This window comes from Ptychodera flava, chromosome 5 (genome assembly GCF_041260155.1).
Source record: "Ptychodera flava strain L36383 chromosome 5, AS_Pfla_20210202, whole genome shotgun sequence".
NCBI classification, from domain to species: Eukaryota; Metazoa; Hemichordata; class Enteropneusta; family Ptychoderidae; genus Ptychodera; species Ptychodera flava.
This window is the reverse complement of record NC_091932.1, coordinates 41,233,447-41,253,305: the sequence shown is the minus strand read 5'-3', so window position 1 is coordinate 41,253,305 and position 19,859 is coordinate 41,233,447. Positions and strand designations below refer to the sequence as shown.

At 35.4% G+C, this 19,859-nt stretch overlaps 1 protein-coding gene and 1 long non-coding RNA gene across 2 annotated transcripts in view; one reads left to right on the top strand and one right to left on the bottom strand.

Annotated features, from left to right (window-relative positions):
* Window positions 1–19,859, bottom strand: part of LOC139133963 (E3 ubiquitin-protein ligase MIB1-like) — a 144,212-nt gene that overhangs the window by 22,179 nt on the left and 102,174 nt on the right.
* On the top strand, window positions 126–18,028 carry LOC139132620 (uncharacterized). The gene is made up of 4 exons (XR_011552378.1): window positions 126–508; window positions 10,301–10,431; window positions 11,788–11,825; window positions 17,610–18,028. It is a non-coding gene; the product is annotated as an uncharacterized lncRNA (long non-coding RNA).

The window sequence follows — 19,859 nt, the reverse complement described above, 5'->3', positions numbered from 1 at the left end:
TACGGCAAATGCACCTTATACTATTCCAGGCCATCCATATCCATTTCTGCCCGATTCTTTTTTCCTTCAGAAGACATTTGCAACCCGACCAGTGTAAACCTAGGGGTCTGGACTAGTGACGTACATGCCCTGAATACCAACTATGCCTGGAATTTTAACAGACTTCCAGCCTGCCCTTTTTCGGGATGATCAGCTGGTGTGGACGAGCTGCTGGCATGTTACTTTCATCCGACATACCTTCACTCAGTATTTCAAACACTATCCAGTACAGCTCAGCTTCATTTATCACTTCGTGTTCACAACACCTAACATATCTACCTTATTCCTAAACATTCCCAACTCCACGGCACATGATTTTTTTTTTCCTGCAGTTCTGTTAACACTCAGCTGCATTCTTTTATTTAACTTACACCCTACCATCAAGTCACTTTCCCTTTTGCTTTTTTTCGCCCTTCCTCACACGGCTAGACAGATGACACACTCAGCCATGTGCCTCGCTGGATTAGCGGTAAGTATATACCCTTCATTCATTCATTTCCTTTTGTTGCAGTATTTTGCATGTAAGCTGGCCCCCTCTAACAGGAGATCACGTCAGCTGTTTCATTCTCAGTCTATATTCCATCGCCGGTTTCATAGACATCAAACACTTTAAATGCAGGGCATCTTTCTTCCATCATTATAATTCAACGCAAGGGGATCTCCAATGAATTATTCAAAAAACATATATCAAGATAATTTTTAATCCTGACATGACAGGTTTTACAAATGAACCAATGTGTCTTAAATGAAAAAAGTCCAACTGGAAAGACTGCAGACTTTGCTGGGTGTTTCTAAAGTATTTATGATATTTACCTCAACGCTGATTCATTGTTATATCACTTGTCTATATCCTTCCATCTTGTAAAAATAGACGACCAAATACTCATGAGCGGAATGACTTTTTACTTTCATGTCAGTGACAGGTTACCCATTAGCAATAGTGGTATAATCATGGACGCCATAACCACAGGCCAACTGAAACACAGACAGCTACTACTTGATGATGTCAGTTTTTTAAAAAGATTTAACAAAGCAGCCTGAACCGTAAAATGCAAAGGAAATGTAAAGATACACTGTAGTCGGTGATCTTCACTTAATTATACACGTATATTATGTAAGCTTGCATATTCTGAGAAGTGTAGGCTTCCATTTGCAAGTGAAATGCTAATGCTTTGTAGAGAATAAGATAGTCCTAGCCAGAATCGAATTTCTAGATTTTCACTATTGCCTGTAGGAGATACGACATTGCTTATTCATTTAGAATAGTTTTTGACTAAAAAAAAATATTGTGAATATACCAAGTGTGCTGGGATCTCCCTTTCCAAGGTTAAATTACAGTTTATAGCAGTGGCAGTCATATTGAAATGTACGGTTCAAAAAATGGGCCATGGACTTGAAGCCAGTTTCCTTCCTGTAAGGATCATTAGAGTTTGTAACGTGATAATAACTATGGCATATCTGTCTGACATGTACTTACATTACTAGTAGTTTTAAAGAAGCTCACACAAGATGATCTTCCATTAGGGACAAGATAGCCTCTGATCAAGTCACAAAAGTTACATTTTTGAAATCAAACTGACTGAAGAAAGTGGTTCAAAAATATATAGTCTTGTATCACCTGGTCCGATTTTTTAAATTTTTACCAATTTTCTGTGATCAGGAACAGAATCTTGTCGTGAAATTGAAATCTATCAATTCCTGAACAGTAAGTTGACCTTCACAAACTTGCTGTGGTTTACCGCATAGTTCCGGTGCCTCATAATTTCTGTGTCACACATTCTCCACCAGTCCTACTTGGGGTGACAAAATTTCCCAAATTTTTTCCCAGTTTTTCCCTACTTATTAACTCAAGGATTTCAGCTGTGTGTCCATTGGTCTGTGGAAAATGACATATCTTATCAGTTAATTTTGCCCATACATAGCATTCTACATCACATAACCTCAAGACTGGTATGTGAAATATGCCACTCCAGCTGTCCAAGCCATCTCATATTAGGTGGAGGACAAGCGTAGTCACTTCCATATTCCGGCACAATGTATCCGGCTTGTCAATGTCGGAAAAAAGGACTTTCCATTCTTCTCTTCCAAAGGGTTTACCAGAGTAAGTACAACAGAGTATTTATAATCAGAGTGCATCAGGTTTTTTTACGGATTACAGATTTTACTGAAGGGAATGTACAAAAGCCACAGTGTTGATTCTCATCCAATGTCTTCCCAGCCTGTGTGTTCCATTGGCCTCACAATTCTCTCAATGAAAAAGTCGTAAATTGTAACATGACTGGCAATTGTCAGCGCTTAATTCTAAACCACATGGTGGAAATTAATTTTGAAAATTAATAAGCTGTTTAACAGAGACCTCTGATTACAAAGTAGCTCAACGTTAGATGTAAATTCTCAGCATTTGGATACAATTTATTCCCACTGAGAGTTATATACATGAATGTTAAAACATTGAAAGCAAGCAACCATGAAGTAGATTTGACCATAATTGTCAGCATGAATTGAAATATGTCTGTGGTTCTATTGGTATGATGAGTGTATTGTGATAAATTCTATGTTCAAGGTGTGCGTAATAGGTTATGTAAGAGTTAAATCTAGCCATCCCCACAGTGAATAGTCAAGCCATCCCCAAAGTGAATAGACCGCAAGAATTCATTGTTTCACTAATATAAAACTCTGTGTGTGTATGTGCGTGTGTGTGTGCATGCTATGAATCCAATTCAAGAACCATGTTTTCAGGCTCTAACTCCGAGAGTCCAAAACATGTTGTGTTTGATAAGTCAGGAAATATAAAGTTAAATATTCGTTTGATCCATCTGAAAGTGTCTGATGGAATGTGGATTTTGAAAGATAGGAAACAATTGTGCTGTACTTTCTTCAAATTGATGTTTAGACACTGCTTGTACTGTAAAGCTATCTTTACCGTGTCATGGTTGAAGCATTGCAGAGTTAAAAAAAAGGCTCTTTCTCTGAACACACAAAATCCTCAATGATTTGCTTGTTCAGTTGGGAAGCCATCTTGAAATCAAGAGTGGTCAAATTCTTGAGACTTTGTACGTTTGACCCCAGAGTACGGGGTCAGTATTACTCACAGCATTGAAATGTTCCAAATTTAAAACTTGCTCTTCTGAGAATCAGACGGGACTTTTTGTCAGTAGAAAATTTTAAATAATGTTATCGTGATATGACAAACAGAAGCTGTTTACAGAGATTACATCACTGTTGGGAAATAATCAGCCACATTTTAGAACAGTGTGGAATGCTAGAATGGCCTGAATTTTTGGAAGGCAGCCATCTTGAATTAAAATGTTCACCATCTCTCCATACAAACTGTATGGTACAAATGGTACCGACAATTGAAATTCTACATTATTACATGAAATGCCATCCTGACTTACACAGTTCCTACACTGTGTAAGCTGTGAGAATTTAGAATAACTTATAGTCCTTGGTGCTCCTGGAAAGCATATCAGTTGGAGCAACATATGAAATGTTCTTCATCATTTGAACTCGATGGCTTCATGAAAGAATACCTTGCAAAAAATCCTCTGCTTGTATATTTCTGACACTTTGTGAAGATCCAAAAAGAAATTGAACATGATCTGATATTTGTCATATTACATAATTGACTTGAAAAACTTTGAATAAAATTTGGAGAAGAAATGTTTGCCCACTGTCAGGTATAAAACATCGTACTGTTTCCATGAATAATTTCTGTGTCCCATTCTCGTTCAGAGACTCACCTCTCAAATGTTGAGCCATTATGATTCACCATAAAATGATTCAAATGGTGATTATTTTCCACGACTTTGAATTTAATTTTCAACGGCAATTCTTTTTATGAAGTTCAGCTTTCTGCTAGTCTGTAAAGCTTACAATGGAGTCGCTGGCATTTTCTACCAAATTTTTTTTCAAAATGCCATTTATATAAAGACTCAGTGGGTGAAATGCCACGAAAAGTTTAAAGGGGGTACAAGAGTGAGGTGGAGCTCCAAGTGTCAATCTTGGTCACAGAATGATCCATCAATCTGGATCTGAAGTCAAATGTGAGGTCACATGCTATCAAAGGGTCACAGGTCGTGTAAGGTCACAGGAGCTGTACTTGTCAGCTCCTTTCAAAATGGTCTTTGGTACAGAATAGCTTGGAATGTACCTTCTGCCTGCAATTCTTGTAGTAAGCTTGTGTATGAAAAACCAGATAAAATATTTCATCCTGGCTCCCTTTCCAAACATAACTTGGTACAGTATGGTTGAATCTATCTACAAAGAACAGGGGTTGGAAGACACAGTTTCATGAAGAAATACGATTATTTCCAAATGTTTTCAATTCCTCTGATATTGAGTCTTGCATGAATCTTGATGAAGATAAAATACTCTCCATTTTGAAGAATAGTTACAAGTTTGTTTGAATACAGTGAACACAAGCAGCTTATTAAATGACTCAAGCTTCTACGACCTACAAGTTTCATCGTCTAGAATTTCCATATACATGCATAATACATCTCCCTTATTGCATGTATTGAGAATGCATTTCATTGTTTCAAGCTGTTCAAGGCTGACGCAGTCATTTGCATCAAATATTTATAAATTATCCGGGATTTAGGGAAAGTCCATTTCCCAACATAAATGTCAATGATGCAATCTGGATCTTTCTTTCCTTTCACGGACAAAAAATTCTTGTCTCAAGTTTCTTTGCATGTGAAATAAAGCAAGAGATATTTGAGATATGAACTGTGTCAGATGTCGCAACTCCTTTCCTCGATGGTTCATGAGAAATTAATTACAAAGCTGGATATTTTTCCTGTACCCCAAAAAAAGTATTCCAACTGAAAAACAGACTGGAATGAATATGTAATTATTAAAAACATTTCACAAGGTTTTGATTAGGAAATATTCAAATGATGATAGTTGTAGCGTCCTCAATTATGTTGAAAATGAATTAATTGTGTGGTTAATTCCTGCCCAGTGAGGTTCATCAATTGTATCTTTTATTAACGAACTAATCTCTTATTTTCCTGAGCAGCAGATTAAAAATGCAATTTTTAATGATGATTTCATGTTGTCATGGTGACAACTTTGAGATGGGGCAAGGGAGAAAGGGACCTTACATTCGTGATACCGCAGTGATCTCGGTTATATTGGGACAGATATTGGTTGAATTTGATAGGAATTGGTCACATAGGGAATACGGGTTGAAAATGATATCATTTGTCATAAGTCACTGACTTATATTGAAGCTCCATAGAGAAATATAATTTTGTACGAATGGTTCCTGTTAATCTAACCTTGATTCATCGGAAATCCCCCTTCATGACGATTCCTGTTGTAGAAATATCATGTTGCTTCATAATATTGGGCTCACTTTGTACAATGGTCAACCTGTGATGTTGTGAACCTCAACCTTCAACCCAGTGACCCATGTGTATACTAACTAGTCAAAAATGAGGCTGACTTCAACCATTCCAGGCTGTAAAAACTTTGAATAATCTTATGTCTTTTACTTCAGATGCTTCTACTTTGTTTCAAACCCCTGTTAAAATTATTTCAGTATTGCTTTCACCCCAGCCAATGCACTTTGTTACACAGTCAAGTAGACCTATCAGGCACTGCTAAAATTTTAATGCCATTATCAACCAACCTAACCACTGCCCAAATCATCAATCAACCTAACAACTGCTCACACCATCAACAAACCTTACCACACAATCAACCGACCAAACCACCGCCCACATCATCAACCAACCTAACCACTGCTTACACCACCATCAACCAACCTTACCACTGCTCACACATTCAACCAACCTAACCACTGCTCACACCACCATCAACCAACCTAACCACTGCACACACAATCAACAAACCTAACCACTGCTCACACATTCAACCAACCTAACCACTGCTCACACAATCAACCAACCTAACCACTGCTCACATCATCAACCGACCAAACCACTGTTCACATTATCAACCAACCTAACCACTGCTCACACAATCAACCAACCTTACCACTGCTCACACCATCAACCAACCTAACCACTGCTCACATCATCAACCAACCTAACCACTGCTCACATAATCAACCAACCTAACCACTGCTCACACCATCAACCAACCTAACCACTGCTCACTTCAGCAACCGACCTAACCACTGCTCACTTCATCAACCAACCTTACCACTGCTCACACCTTCAACCAAACCAACCTAACCACTGCTCACACAATCAACCTCACAAGCTCACACCTCCAAATTGCCTACACCATAACATACACTAATACTAATAACACTAATAACACACTAGAAGTACCATTACCCAAATTACTCATGCCTGGACCAAGCAAACCATTCCTAAACCTACTGACTTTACTATTATCCAAACCAATATCCCACCACTGCCACCAGTGTAACATTGACTGACACTAATGTTGTGTACTATACTATTTATACCACCCATCAGACACATGTACCAGTTACCTTACCCACAATACACATGTACCAGTTACCCTACCAATCATACACATGTACTAGTTACCCTACCCATCATGAACTAGTTACCCTTCCCATCACACACATGTACTAGTTGCCCTATCCATCATGTACTAGTTACACTACCCATCATACAGATGTACTAGTTACCCTACCAATCATACACATGAACTAGTTACCTTCCAATCACACATATGTACTAGTTACCCTACCCATCATGTACTAGTTACCCTACCCATCATACACATGTACTAGTTACCCTACCCATCAGACACATGTACCAGTTACCCTACCCATCATACACATGTACTAGTTACCCTACCCATCATGTACTAGTTACCCTACCCATCATACACATGTACTAGTTACCCTACCCATCATGTACTAGTTACCCTACCCATCATACACATGTACTAGTTACCCTATCCATCATGAACTAGTTACCTTTCCCATCATACACATGTACTAGTTACCCTACCAATCATACACGTGTGCTAGTTACACTACCCATCATACACATGCGCTACTTACCTTTCCCATCATACACATGTATTAGTTACCCTACTCATCATGTACAAATTACCCTACCCGTCATACAAGAGCAACAGCTCCCAACATGCAAGCATTTCTACATCAGGTTTTATCAGGAATCCATACTATCATAATGCATGGAACTTGTCAGCTGTCTCTTCAGACATGGTCCACCACACAGACTTTGCAGTTTCCACAGATGTCTGTATAAATTACATAAATCTATCTGTCAAGTGCCTACACCATCAGTCACACCCATATCATCACTGCTACCACCACTATCAACACTGACTTTTGTCTTAAACACCAAACTAATCCACTTCTGTATTTCCTACATCACATCACATTCTCGTTAATTTCATCATTGCTGAGACGTTAATTCCCTGAAAAAATATTCATCAATTTTTCCAATGATGAACATTACAACATTCATCATTGACCTTCAATTTCTCAACCAATACCGAAACAAGGATCACTTTTTATAGATGTTATATCTGTTAAGCCAGATATGTGCTATCCCAGAGTTCTGTTCATAGTTTGTCTTTGACAATGAAGAATAAGTACTTCACCTAAAAGATCAAGTTTTCCTCAAAACCTGCGACTGACAAAACTAGCCACATTTATTCCCTCATTATGCAGTTCCATTAGACGACGGACTCAAAGTCCATATCTATAATGAAACTGGAGAGAATTATTATCTCATGGTTAACTCTAAATAATTACTATGGTTGGTTTATACTGGATATTAGCATAGGACACTGAGTAGATGATAGCTGGGTACATGATATCGGAGAAAGGAGCAGTATGAGGTTGGCTAATTGTATATATACTATAAAAAATTCAGCTAGTGGAGTCAAAGTCACCACAATATCACTTTGCTAAAATCACTGTAAGGTTGTATTTGGGATAATTTTGCCACTTCTCTGTGCGACGCTTTTCAGAATTAACATTTGTGCAAACAAAAGCAACACTCCCTATGGTTTAAAAAATAGTTCGGGGATATGATCAGATTGCAGTGTTCATGTCTATATGTTGGACACACAATGAAATCATTTCTAAAGATATCCTTAACATCGAATGTACACAATGTTGTATTAGATATGATCTACACATAGGTGATGATGAAATCACAATTGAATTATGACACAAAGCAAGTTTTGAACAAAATGAACTGATTACTTGTAAAAGTAAGGATATAAAATTATAAAGCATTAAAATAAAAAAACCTTATTTTTTGATGATAAAACCAAGGAATTACAATACAAGCATTGCAATGAGGTAATTATTTATGGCACATCTGCTTGAAATATAAACATGTTTAAAAATTGACAGATTGTCCTCCATCTTTAACAGAGTGACGATATCTTAGTGAAAGCAAAACTGCAGGAAGAAAGGCTGACAGGTACTATGAATATGTATATTTATGAATTATGAATATGAAAATCAATAATTTCCCATTTTAGATGAATTTAGGCCCTAAATTTATGAGATGTTAGAGCTAGAAATGAACTCATGTCATTATCATTAACCTGAATAGATGGCTTTTGTCGGTGATTATGGTCTGTGAATGATCAAGATCCACTTAATATTTGCATGGGTATGTGAGAGCGTGACTCTGCTGCTCTATTAATAGACTTTTAGAAGTCACAGGAGAAACTGAACTACATCAAACGGAAGATCAAATATACACTTGTACGTCAGAAAGTATTAAGAAATGTACTGGACACGATGGAAATTTATTACTGCACATTATTCACTGATATGTGAAGTCTCATTGTTGGGGCAACTGTGGGAAACGAGTTTGTAATTACAAGTATTGTTCAATTTGTAGTCAGACTATAATGAATGAGTTAACATATGATACCCATAAGAGATAGGGAATTTTCTGCTGGACAGATCTCAATGTATCGAAATTTAGTCCTATAAAATCTTTGAAATGTGAAAGGCATTTTGTCAGAGACACCCACAAGATATTAAATGGCAGTTCCAATAATTTGAAACAATTTTTGCTCAGTTGTGAAAATGTGACATGAGTAATGTACAGATTATAGTTATTCTGTCTGCTTTCTGCTCTGAATCATCTTATTTTCTGTTCAACAATGGAAGAAAATACCTATCATTTGTAAATTGTCTGTTTGTGAAAGTATTGATGACAAACGTCTTCTGAGACTATACGCATTTTTATGTGTATGATGCCTTCTAAGATCAGAATTTTTTTGATATCCTAAAGGACAGAAGTGTCAGTGATTGTCAAAAACTATAAAAAAACTGCAGGTAATGTATCTAGAAATCCAATTCACATATCCATAGAATGTGTCGTGTGAGTTTGCCAATTGTAACTAGACCACCTATAATACATTCTTCATACATTCTTCAGATACAGTCCTTGAGGAATTTGAGTTACACGATTGCTTATACATATATGCTTTTTTTAATTCAAGCCAATGAATATTATTTCCATACTAATGTTTATTTTTAAAAATTGTTCATTTTGATACAGAAATTTGTTCATTAAAAAATTTACAACAAATACAAAGACTAATTTCAGAACTTATTAAAATTCTGATTCGTAACTGTAATGTAACTTGTACAAACTTGACCTAACTTTGATTTTTCATTTATGAGAGATATTTCTGATAATGGTGATTTATTTTAATTGTTCATATCTTCATTATTATATTTTGTTGACCGCTGACTAGTGTATCTTTTCAATTAAATCTCGCACTTAAATTAGAATTTACAAGTTCAAAATTCCTACTTTCTACTCATGTAGAGTATTAAACAAAAAATATGATATCCTCTTAATTGAAGCAAGTTGATCAAATATGAAAATCAAATCAAAAATGAAAGATTTGTATGATTGTCTGTGTTAAATTTCTGTGATGAATTTCAGTGCTATTTTGTGATGTAAATATTCTATGATGGTACAATGGTTGTACAATCAGCCATTACCCATGAAAGGAGAAAAACATACGGTTGTGATAAAGATATGTTTAAAGGTGTTTTGGAATATTAAAATTTATGTGACTATTGAACTTGCGATTGCTGAAGCAATTGAGCGTGGGAAATCATTGTTATGAACAGGAAGGCAGGTTTTGATTGGAGCATCTAAATCAATCCACATCTCCAAGGAAAATTGTAAACATGGAAACTAGCATTTCCGATCATTTCCAAAACATCCTGGAATGGTCAATAGTGTTAGAATCACGTGTAAACAGAACAACATTCTCTTTCTATAAATTACAGGATATTAAGAGGCAGCCTTTTCAAGAGTTGTAAGACTGCTGGAGAGGATTCTCTGCCATTTATGACGACTGCCGTTGATGGTCCTGATTTGACAGATTCACAGGAATTGCCTAAAGCTTTCCCATTCATAGGTAAGATGAAATTTTTATAATTTTTCATTTTATTAATGGAAGTTTTTCAGTCATTTTATCAAACTTTCATAGTTTTCCTGCACAGGTCATATTTTTTTCTGTTAATTCTGAAATACCCTGTCATTCTTAAAGATTATAACACTCTTATGACTAACCTGTCTTCATGATAAAACCCTTGATACGGTAGATTTTGAATTGCTTTGTATGTTTGCAAGCCTGATGATGTTTACAGACCAAAAATTGCACAGAAACTTGAAAACGCTGATACAGAACTTTACCTGGGAAAGATATTGGAAGGATTTATGGCATGTATTATCAAAGTCAGATCACAAGAATGAACTTACACCCTTCTACAAGTGCTTCATTATCTCTTGATCTTGAATAGTTGAACTCTAAAAGTAGGCCATTCTTTGTCAATATGTCACTTGCTGGCTGCGTTACTTTAACACTTCTGATCACATTGAATAAATTCACGGACACATTTTTCAACAGTGTGAATGCCACTTGTGTCATACTAACCTTTTGCTCAATGACATGTGACACAAAAATCACATATTTGTGACATTTCCATCATTTTGTAAGTCCTATATCTGATCAAACCAAGATACTACAAGTTTATTTGGACCTCACAGAAAACTTTGGGCAAATCACTTTCTTATATGCATTGATGGTCTAAAAAACTAGTACAATTTCTACTTCTGTGTAAAACTTTTCCTCAAACTGAAATTTTTGTACAATTCTGTTTTGATCAGCTTTTCACTTTGTACTGAGTGTCATGCTTATCTTTGGGAGAACTTTCTGGAAAGCAACGTGCATTTATTTAGTTTACCTGTAATATTTCCTACTTTGATGTGCTCTAGTAAGCAAAGGTTTTTGAATTACAATGAATCCGTCACATTTGAGATTTTACTGAAGAAATTGCTAGATCTCTGTTCCCAAAGCTACGTACTGAAAATGCAAATTGGTAATGTTAAAGTTTATCAAAATAGCATTAACAATCTGTAGTAACTACCACTGTGCAAAATAATATGGCGCAAACACACTCGTTGTCGTTAGAAGTTATTTCATTTTAAATTTGGAAAAAAAGATTTTGATTTAAGAAGTGAAACAGTCATGACAAACAGAAACTGACAAAGCAGAGGAAAATTAGGCTGATGATGCAATACGCTATCACCCCTACTTTGCTAGTGGTATAGTCTATGTTGATCAGGTAGTGAGTTGGATCGGTTGAACATACATTGGTACACATGTATGTACATCCATTCATACCTACATTCATTCATTTAGCTGGTTTTACACTATCAGCAAGTTCAACTTCAAGTTTATCTGTTTCGTCTTTTTGTCTTCATATTCCAGATACCATACGCAACCACACGGAAAACATTCCACATGAGGTGAGTTGACTTTCCCAGATGGATTTATATGCTATGATTTTCATGATACTTGTTCCTTTTTTAGAATTTTATCTTTCCATGTCCCTCAATACACATAAAAGACTTGATTAGTCGGCGTGAAAGAAGAAAAAAACATGATGGAGTGTTTGAAGATGTATTAGAAAATGTCAGGGAAAGGTTTTTTGTCATAGCTATCAGTGAAATCCACAATACTGACGACATCAAACCCAAGCATTGTAATTTACCACCGCCCACTCATTTTGACCACAAAGTCTGTGTTGCAAATAAAACTGATCTCAAAATGGCAAAATCATTTTCTGCATTTCTCTCTGACGCAACTCCTTCTACCTATGTTATTTTATTATCACTGAATTTATAAAATGAAATGAAATTTTCATGAAGGATTTTCTATTCGGAGACTGTCTCAAAGATGCGAGGAATTAGCTGTGTAACTGACAGTATGTGGATTCAACAGACCTCAAACTGAATGAAATATCACATCCTAGTATCTATGCAGCTATTTCAAACTTCAACAACACAAAATATATCGATGTACACAAGACTAGGAATATCATAATATCAATTGTTTCATTTCCAGAAAACGATATTACTGTAACAGTACATTTTTGTACAATTCAGAAACACAAAGTGCAAAACACACATTAAATGAATAAACTCGTGCTCAACAGAATGTTTTGTAATAGTTTAGAGAATTCTTAACACAAAAAAAACCACTGTACCTCAAATGTCTTTGGAAATGCATTGCCTATAGCACTACTAGCGTTCATTGCAGATAATCTCTTTTAGAAAGTTCTTGTACAGGGAATGACTGAGCTAAAGCAAAGTTAGAACATCAAAAAGGACAAAAAGTACAACTGGTATCAAATAGGTTGAGTGGCTGTTTCCCAGCAAGTCATGTGGAGAGACACCGTACTCTTATCATAGACTCATACTACAGTGTTTGCACAGGACTTGACTGTACTATTTTTAATCTGCCGCTGAGCTATATCAAGCCACAAGTAAGCTATATATAGCAGCAGTTTGTCATTAAAAGTGGAAAATTAACTTGGCTGTATGGCTGGAAAGGTCACCCCATTCTAAAGAATCGATCTATTTCCAGTCACTTTGGGAGGAACACCGGCCGTTGGATAGTGGTGATTTATGATTACCTTTGTGAAATTATCACCATTTGTGTCGTTACATTGTGCATGTTGCCAATGTTCACATAGCTTAAAACTACAAAAAAATTACAAGTTTATTCAACATTTTGTGATTCCGAAAATGCACAACTAAAAACAAATTCTGATATTTTAACCAAAAAAATAGGGATGTTCCCATAAAGTTGTTTTAAATTAATTAGGAAGTATTCTTGGATTTCAAAAGATACATGAACACCAGTACTGTGAGAAATGAAAACTGGATAAGTTATAATAGTAATATGCTGGAATAACGAAATTACCGCATGTCACTAGATCAGCTTTATATACTGAGATTGGTTGATAAAGCTGTATGGCCGTAATAATCCACTCTAATTCTTCACAATCTATTAATATTCAATTAACACAACGCACATATCTGTAGCCAGTCACTGTGAACAGTTAAGTCCAAATTTGAAGTAATAAAATGTCTGAAATTCCATGAAGAGTTTTAGTGTGATTTGGTATAATCTGCAGTGCAGCAAATGTTCAATAAGTGGCTAGCCATAACTGTAGGATTACACAGAGAATTGCCATCTCACATGAATACCAAAAAATAATACTTAAAATCTAAAAAAAAGGTTTACAGTGCTTTATAATTTGACTTGCAGACCAATAACCTATAATTTGATAGTTGGATTCATAACATTATGTATGAAATATTATTGTATGTCATATTTCTGAAGAAGATATAAAATTTGAATTGTTTGAAAAATCATTTTGTAAAATTTACTTAATGATAGCTTAAACAGTCAAGAATGCAAGTTGCTTTCAATTTTTTATAAAGATAGTTCATGAATAGTTTGCTTCACGTTTTATGGCTGTGTAAAAATGGCACTTGTAAACCAGTGTTATCGGCAGCATTTTGGGGTAAAGTACGAGGGGTATATTTTTTTGAGTTGAAAATTACAGTAATAAATGTGTGTCATAACAAAACTGTTTGAAATCACATGAATTGATTATGGTTTGATGACTCAATGTGCAGGGGATAGTCTGCAGACCAAGAAAGCTTCAAAATTGCGACAAGGATATAGCTCATTCTTCAATCTGATAAAAGGAACCACAGGACAACCACCATACCCTTTTTATTTCTGACAAATTGTTCAAAGTCAGACCAGTAATGCCCATTGGTTCATTGTTTCGACATTTCCACTCATGGCATACACAACTTTGAGAACCAACATCGTCATCTGGTTCATCCAAATTACCAGACTTTGCCAAATTTCAAACAAAAATATTGACAACATCATCATCATTTGCCGACTGCAAACTTAAAGTCAGAGTGTAATATGATCTTGAATTGGCAACTCTACTAAAAATAATGAACTCAGCACGAATGAAATGACAAGAAATGAAACTGGAAGACAAGAAAATACGCACAAGAGAAAATACCACTGGCACTAAGAAATTAGTTTCAACAAAAAGTGACCAACAGATGTGACAACAAGACACAGAGATATTAGCAAGCTGTTTGTCAAATGGACAACAGCTGTAATTTTTGATTACATTTTCCTTTCATTTTTCCCTCCAGAAAACAAGTGTTTTTATTTTCTTCTTCCTAAAGTTGTGGAAATACAAAGTATAACCTTTTCAACTAAACAGGGTGTGTAAAAAATTTTATTTCTGACAAATGAAATCTAGCGTAGACATTGATACACAATAACACTCAACATTTACGAATGTACAAAGCTGTACTGATATGTTAAACACAAGACACATGGAGATGATTTTTGAAAGAATAAGAAACAGTATTTCACAGATAGAACAAACTACTGGAATATAAACCAAAATTCATAGCTAACGGAGCTAGGTAAAAAACAAAAATACTTGTGAAAACCTGAAAATTTCTCGGCATTTTTGGAAAAATCAAGTAGGGTCAACTACGAAAATTAATTCCAAAAGCTACGAATATTAATTCCATGCGGTGAAGTTTAGACAAAGACGAGATAATTAAAATCATCGTCCCTACACTTTGTTAGCGTGGGCTTTTCATGGATGACAGCCAGGTTTTCTTTTGACAAATTTTGTCCAAATTTCAAATGTACATTGATGAAGCAATGCTTTAGATTGAGTGAAGCGTGATTCCCTACAAAAGTCACTCTGAGCCAGATGGTGGCACCGTTTAACTATTTGATAAATGACTACCTCTACTAGATTAGGCTATTTCTGTCTGTCTAATTAAACAAATCTATATTCTTCTGGCTAGATATTCCCATTGGGTCCAGTCACTGTTCTCTTATCCACCTGTACTCATTTTAGCTGCACTTCATCTCTTCTTGCAATACAGCTGGCATTTTAATAAGTTTAACATTCACTCGTAACATCCAAAAATAATCCTTCTATTTTATTTACTATCTTTACCAAGATAAATCTTTGCTCAAGAAAAGTTTCATGATATTTTGAGATTCTGCTTATTGTATGTGAGCAGTTGTATTTCCCCTCCAAAATTTTACTGCAACATTTTAGTAATTGTTATGAATTTTTCTGTTATATTTTTGATAATTTTGGACTAAATGGTCATCACATATCATTGGCTCAAGTTTTTTATCAAAATTTTGGCAGAATTCTGAAAAAAATTGACTGGTATATTTAATAAAGGCGACAAAAATTGACTTTGGCGCGCAAAGGATTAAAGTAGAGTCCATCATACACAATATTTTTCAGCCTTTTATATCACAGTGAACAAATTTTAAAACATTTTTCTACAAAAGATTTTAAAATTTATCTTGCAATTTTCTTTTCTTCATCTTTCTTACCGCTCCACCCCTATGTATGAATGCAAAAATCCAAGGAGACTATTTACAACAATGGGATCATTCCAAAGCATGACAATGCTAGAGTTGAAAGTGGCAGGCCTAAAAACTCGATAGCTGTAGAACTTGTGACCGACCACAATCAGACTAAAATTTTGGATGATATTTTCCAAAGCTCAATGGTCACCTCCTTCTTATGATTCCAAGCTGTGAAATTTATAAGACAGGGTAAATGATATTCTACCACGGAATTCTTTCAGAAAAGTGAAAAGAATAATTGATGGTGACTGCTCAGAGGTTAGAAGAGTAATTTTTAAAAGATTTTAAATACCAAGCAAGAAATGACTGACCAATTCTCCTGTCTGTATCTGTAGCTAGTATTGAACCCTGAAAGTTATACCTCATTTAGTGTTTTGTTTTCTTTGCATCGAGATGCTCATCTTGTTGGCCCGGGGAAAAAATGCTAAACCTTGTTTTATAATATTATTAGAAACGCCAGACACCTTTCGTAGAATTAGAATCAAGACTTAATGAATGTTTTTGCAATTTATCCGTGTAGAAAGCAAGAGGCTACTGGAATTCCAATTACGCCAAATCAGCCTAGGTGAATGTTAATGAAACAGACTTGTTAAATAATGACTGTGCTGGCCTTGTTTCAGTCATTACGGATATTATGGAAATACCATCATTTCTGTCTGCAATCAAGTATTCCTTGCAGTCTATACAACGCACAATACGTATCAACCCATCATGATACACTTCCCTGGTCTGTGCTGCCTTGCAATCCCACGATAATATTGCCAGTCTGCCCCGTGAAAGATTTTTAGCAGAAAAGGTTAAAATTGTTATTTTTAAAAAATAATTTTTATCTAGAATTTTAAAATATGCCTCAGCACATTGATATTATATATAAAAAAAATATTGGTAACAATATTTGTGTTTTATCTGTGAATTCAACTTGTGTGAAAGTATTTTCCGAAATAGCCTTCTGGATGCAATACTCTTGCAATGTTAGATGAATACCATTCATGTTATCCATGAAGTATCTGGGATTTCTACTCGGCAACTTGTTATGTTTATTACAAACCACATGAACTAGTTCACAAAATGCTAGTGAGAAAAAACTCTTACGATAAAAATTTTTTACAACATATTGAATCAATCAGTCAAACATCGTCCCATCAAACAACATTCTCACTTGCAATGCTTCTGGCCGTAGGGATAAAATATAGAATTCATAAAAAAAATGAAAAACTGTTCGTAAATTTTTTACAGCATGTTGTAACTTGACAAAGCTATGGATAGGTATCAACACAGCTATAGATGAATTATACCAACCCTGGTATGTTTAAATGAATAAATCTAATTGAGATCAAATTGTCATCTTAAACACTAAATTTCCTGTCTTACAATGGCACAGGAAATCCCTCTCCATGTATCAGGGATAGACCAAATATCTTTGGATGGAAGGACACGCAATCAAAAACTGATCCGGAGATATATATGTCTTCATCTTGCCTAAACACTGTGCAAACGAACTTTGACCTTTCAAAGTCACGGTGTAAATCAATTGCGCTGCAGACAGCAGTTTCAGTCCCATTTGTTTCAGGATAGCTAGTGACAAGAATACGAGTGGTGCATATATATATGGAGAGTGGGCAATAACTCTCCATAGAAGGTAGCTCATTACGGTATGGCTTGTGTGGACTATTGCTGTGCAGTGTACGATGCCAGCACTGCAATGTAACGCTGAAAGTATTCACCAGAGACTGATGGCAGACATCACACATACAGGAGGAACGTGCTCCTCAACACTGCCAAACTTCTACTTGCAGGTCAGCTCTCCTTCAGTCAAGACTCGGCAGTACAGATGGATGGCTGTAGAATGTTAACGGTGCGGTGCGACTCGATCCAGACAGGATCCCAGGTCAGCCAACATCATAGTATACTGAGAATGATTCAAGGCTGCGTCTACACTTGATATCAAACCCTTGGACACAATGCAGCGGTAAAGTGGCTGAGTAGTTTGTCTGTTCAGGAGAGTTTTCTGAATTTAAACCGTGAGTAGTCTGTAGTCTGAGGTAGGTCAGTTTAATAGACTTATAATAGCTACTCATACTATATTCATTCATTTCAATGGCTTTCTCATTAGCTATACTACAGCTATCTTCTACATCTCAGCATCATCACTTTCTTTCTATTTACATTTAAACAGATGTATCTTCCCATTTATATTTGTTGCATCTAAATTGCACGTATTTGGCTAGTTTGTTCTTTCTCTCATATTTTTTTTGCATAGTGCACTTCAAAATAGAATAATGTGTTGCACTTCAAATTAGATGTTCAGTAAATTTGAGCAAAATGTTATTGTTGTAAAACTGTGTGTTAAAATTAATTTCATGAATTTAACACCTGGTGTGATCAGGATTGAGCATGAAAAAGGCATCAATTGACTAAAATCAAATTACAATTATCAGTTGGGACACGTGGCTTACGGCTATGATATCATGACTTGTTCTTTGTCATACTGTTGAAATTCCATTTCACTTGCAAATAACGACTGCGGACTGGATCTGTGAAACTTTCAGAAAAATAATGATCCAGGCCAGCTGGATTGTAGCAGGGAGATTGATCATAGCATAATATCAAATCCTTCACTATAATTGTAAGATGTTCTGTCATTGAATAGTTTTATTAAATGCTCACCTGCTAATGGGAGTGTTAAAATACTTGATTGACATGCATTAAGTGACCTGTGTCATCACCATGACAACAAGTTAAGGAGAAAAAAAGGAGCTGAACATATCCAGTCTTTGACTTTGTCAATGTTGAATTTTGTCAATTTTTGAATTTTATCAATGTATTGTCATTTTGTGAGCACAATTCTTAGGATGGTCAACAACATTAACAATTTATGTATAATTAGGAGATGTGCTCCCCTCAAAATAATGAGAAGAAAATAAAATTTCTTAAAATGTGACCGAACTCATCTGCTTTGCTTAGAAATCAATTATAATCTGAGGATCTAAAATGTGAGGAGTTCAACAATCAAGGAAAGTTATTGTCTATTGACGTATATGCTTACACAGGAGCAGCGATTGCACTGACTGCTGTGATTCATCTTTTCTATTGAATGGTGGCAAGGGATGTGCCCATGGCATTATGACTGTTCTTTATTTTCAAAATGAATAAAATATATCATCAAATCATGAATGCATTAAAATTAAATAAACTGAATACAGGAACATGTTCTAATCAGTGAGAATGACGACTTTACAATCAACAGAACAACCCTGAAAAACTTCTAATATTTCCACAAAATACAAAGATATAAATGCCATGATTTTATTGTAGCCATTTCAAAATTTTTGAATTAAGCTAGTTTGAAAATGGTAAATCTGTGAGAATCAGAGTGGCATTGCTGGTATCAGATAGTGATTTAAAATATTGAACATGAACCTTGAGGGTTAGGCTCTCTTATATTTTATTTGAAAACAATTATTGAATTTCTATTACTTTGTGCATATTCAATGGTCTGCATTTCACAAAAATGAGAATTTTACCTTGAGGAACTTGTGTTTTCCTCTTGGAAATCGAAATAAATAGTTAAAGAACGCTGCTTGTTTAGTTGAGATGCTCCCTGAATTGGGTACAATGTGAAATTTAAAGTCAACTCGAGATACATTGTGACTTCTCTTGTTGCCATAGTAATTAAAGCTCAGGTGACAAACCTGGTATAATTTGCTCAATGATCTCCCCTATTTATCAGATAATTAAATTCCTAACTAGCTCCAAAACAGAATTGGATTTTATGGAGAGAAACTCGGGAAGGTAAGGCTGAGACTGATATTTATGAGGGACAAGATAGTAAATGGATTACTGTGCATTCATGTATGATAATAATGATGGGTAGAATCCTTTCATCAGCATTAATTGATTGCCAGACATTTTCACTGAAATACTTCAACATATTCCTTTCCGCTTCTCCTATTCATAACTAATTATTTTGTAATTGAAATTCCTTTCTTTTCTGCTTTTAATCTCTTGTTCTTTGAAAACTTCACTTTTGCATTCTCTATGTCACC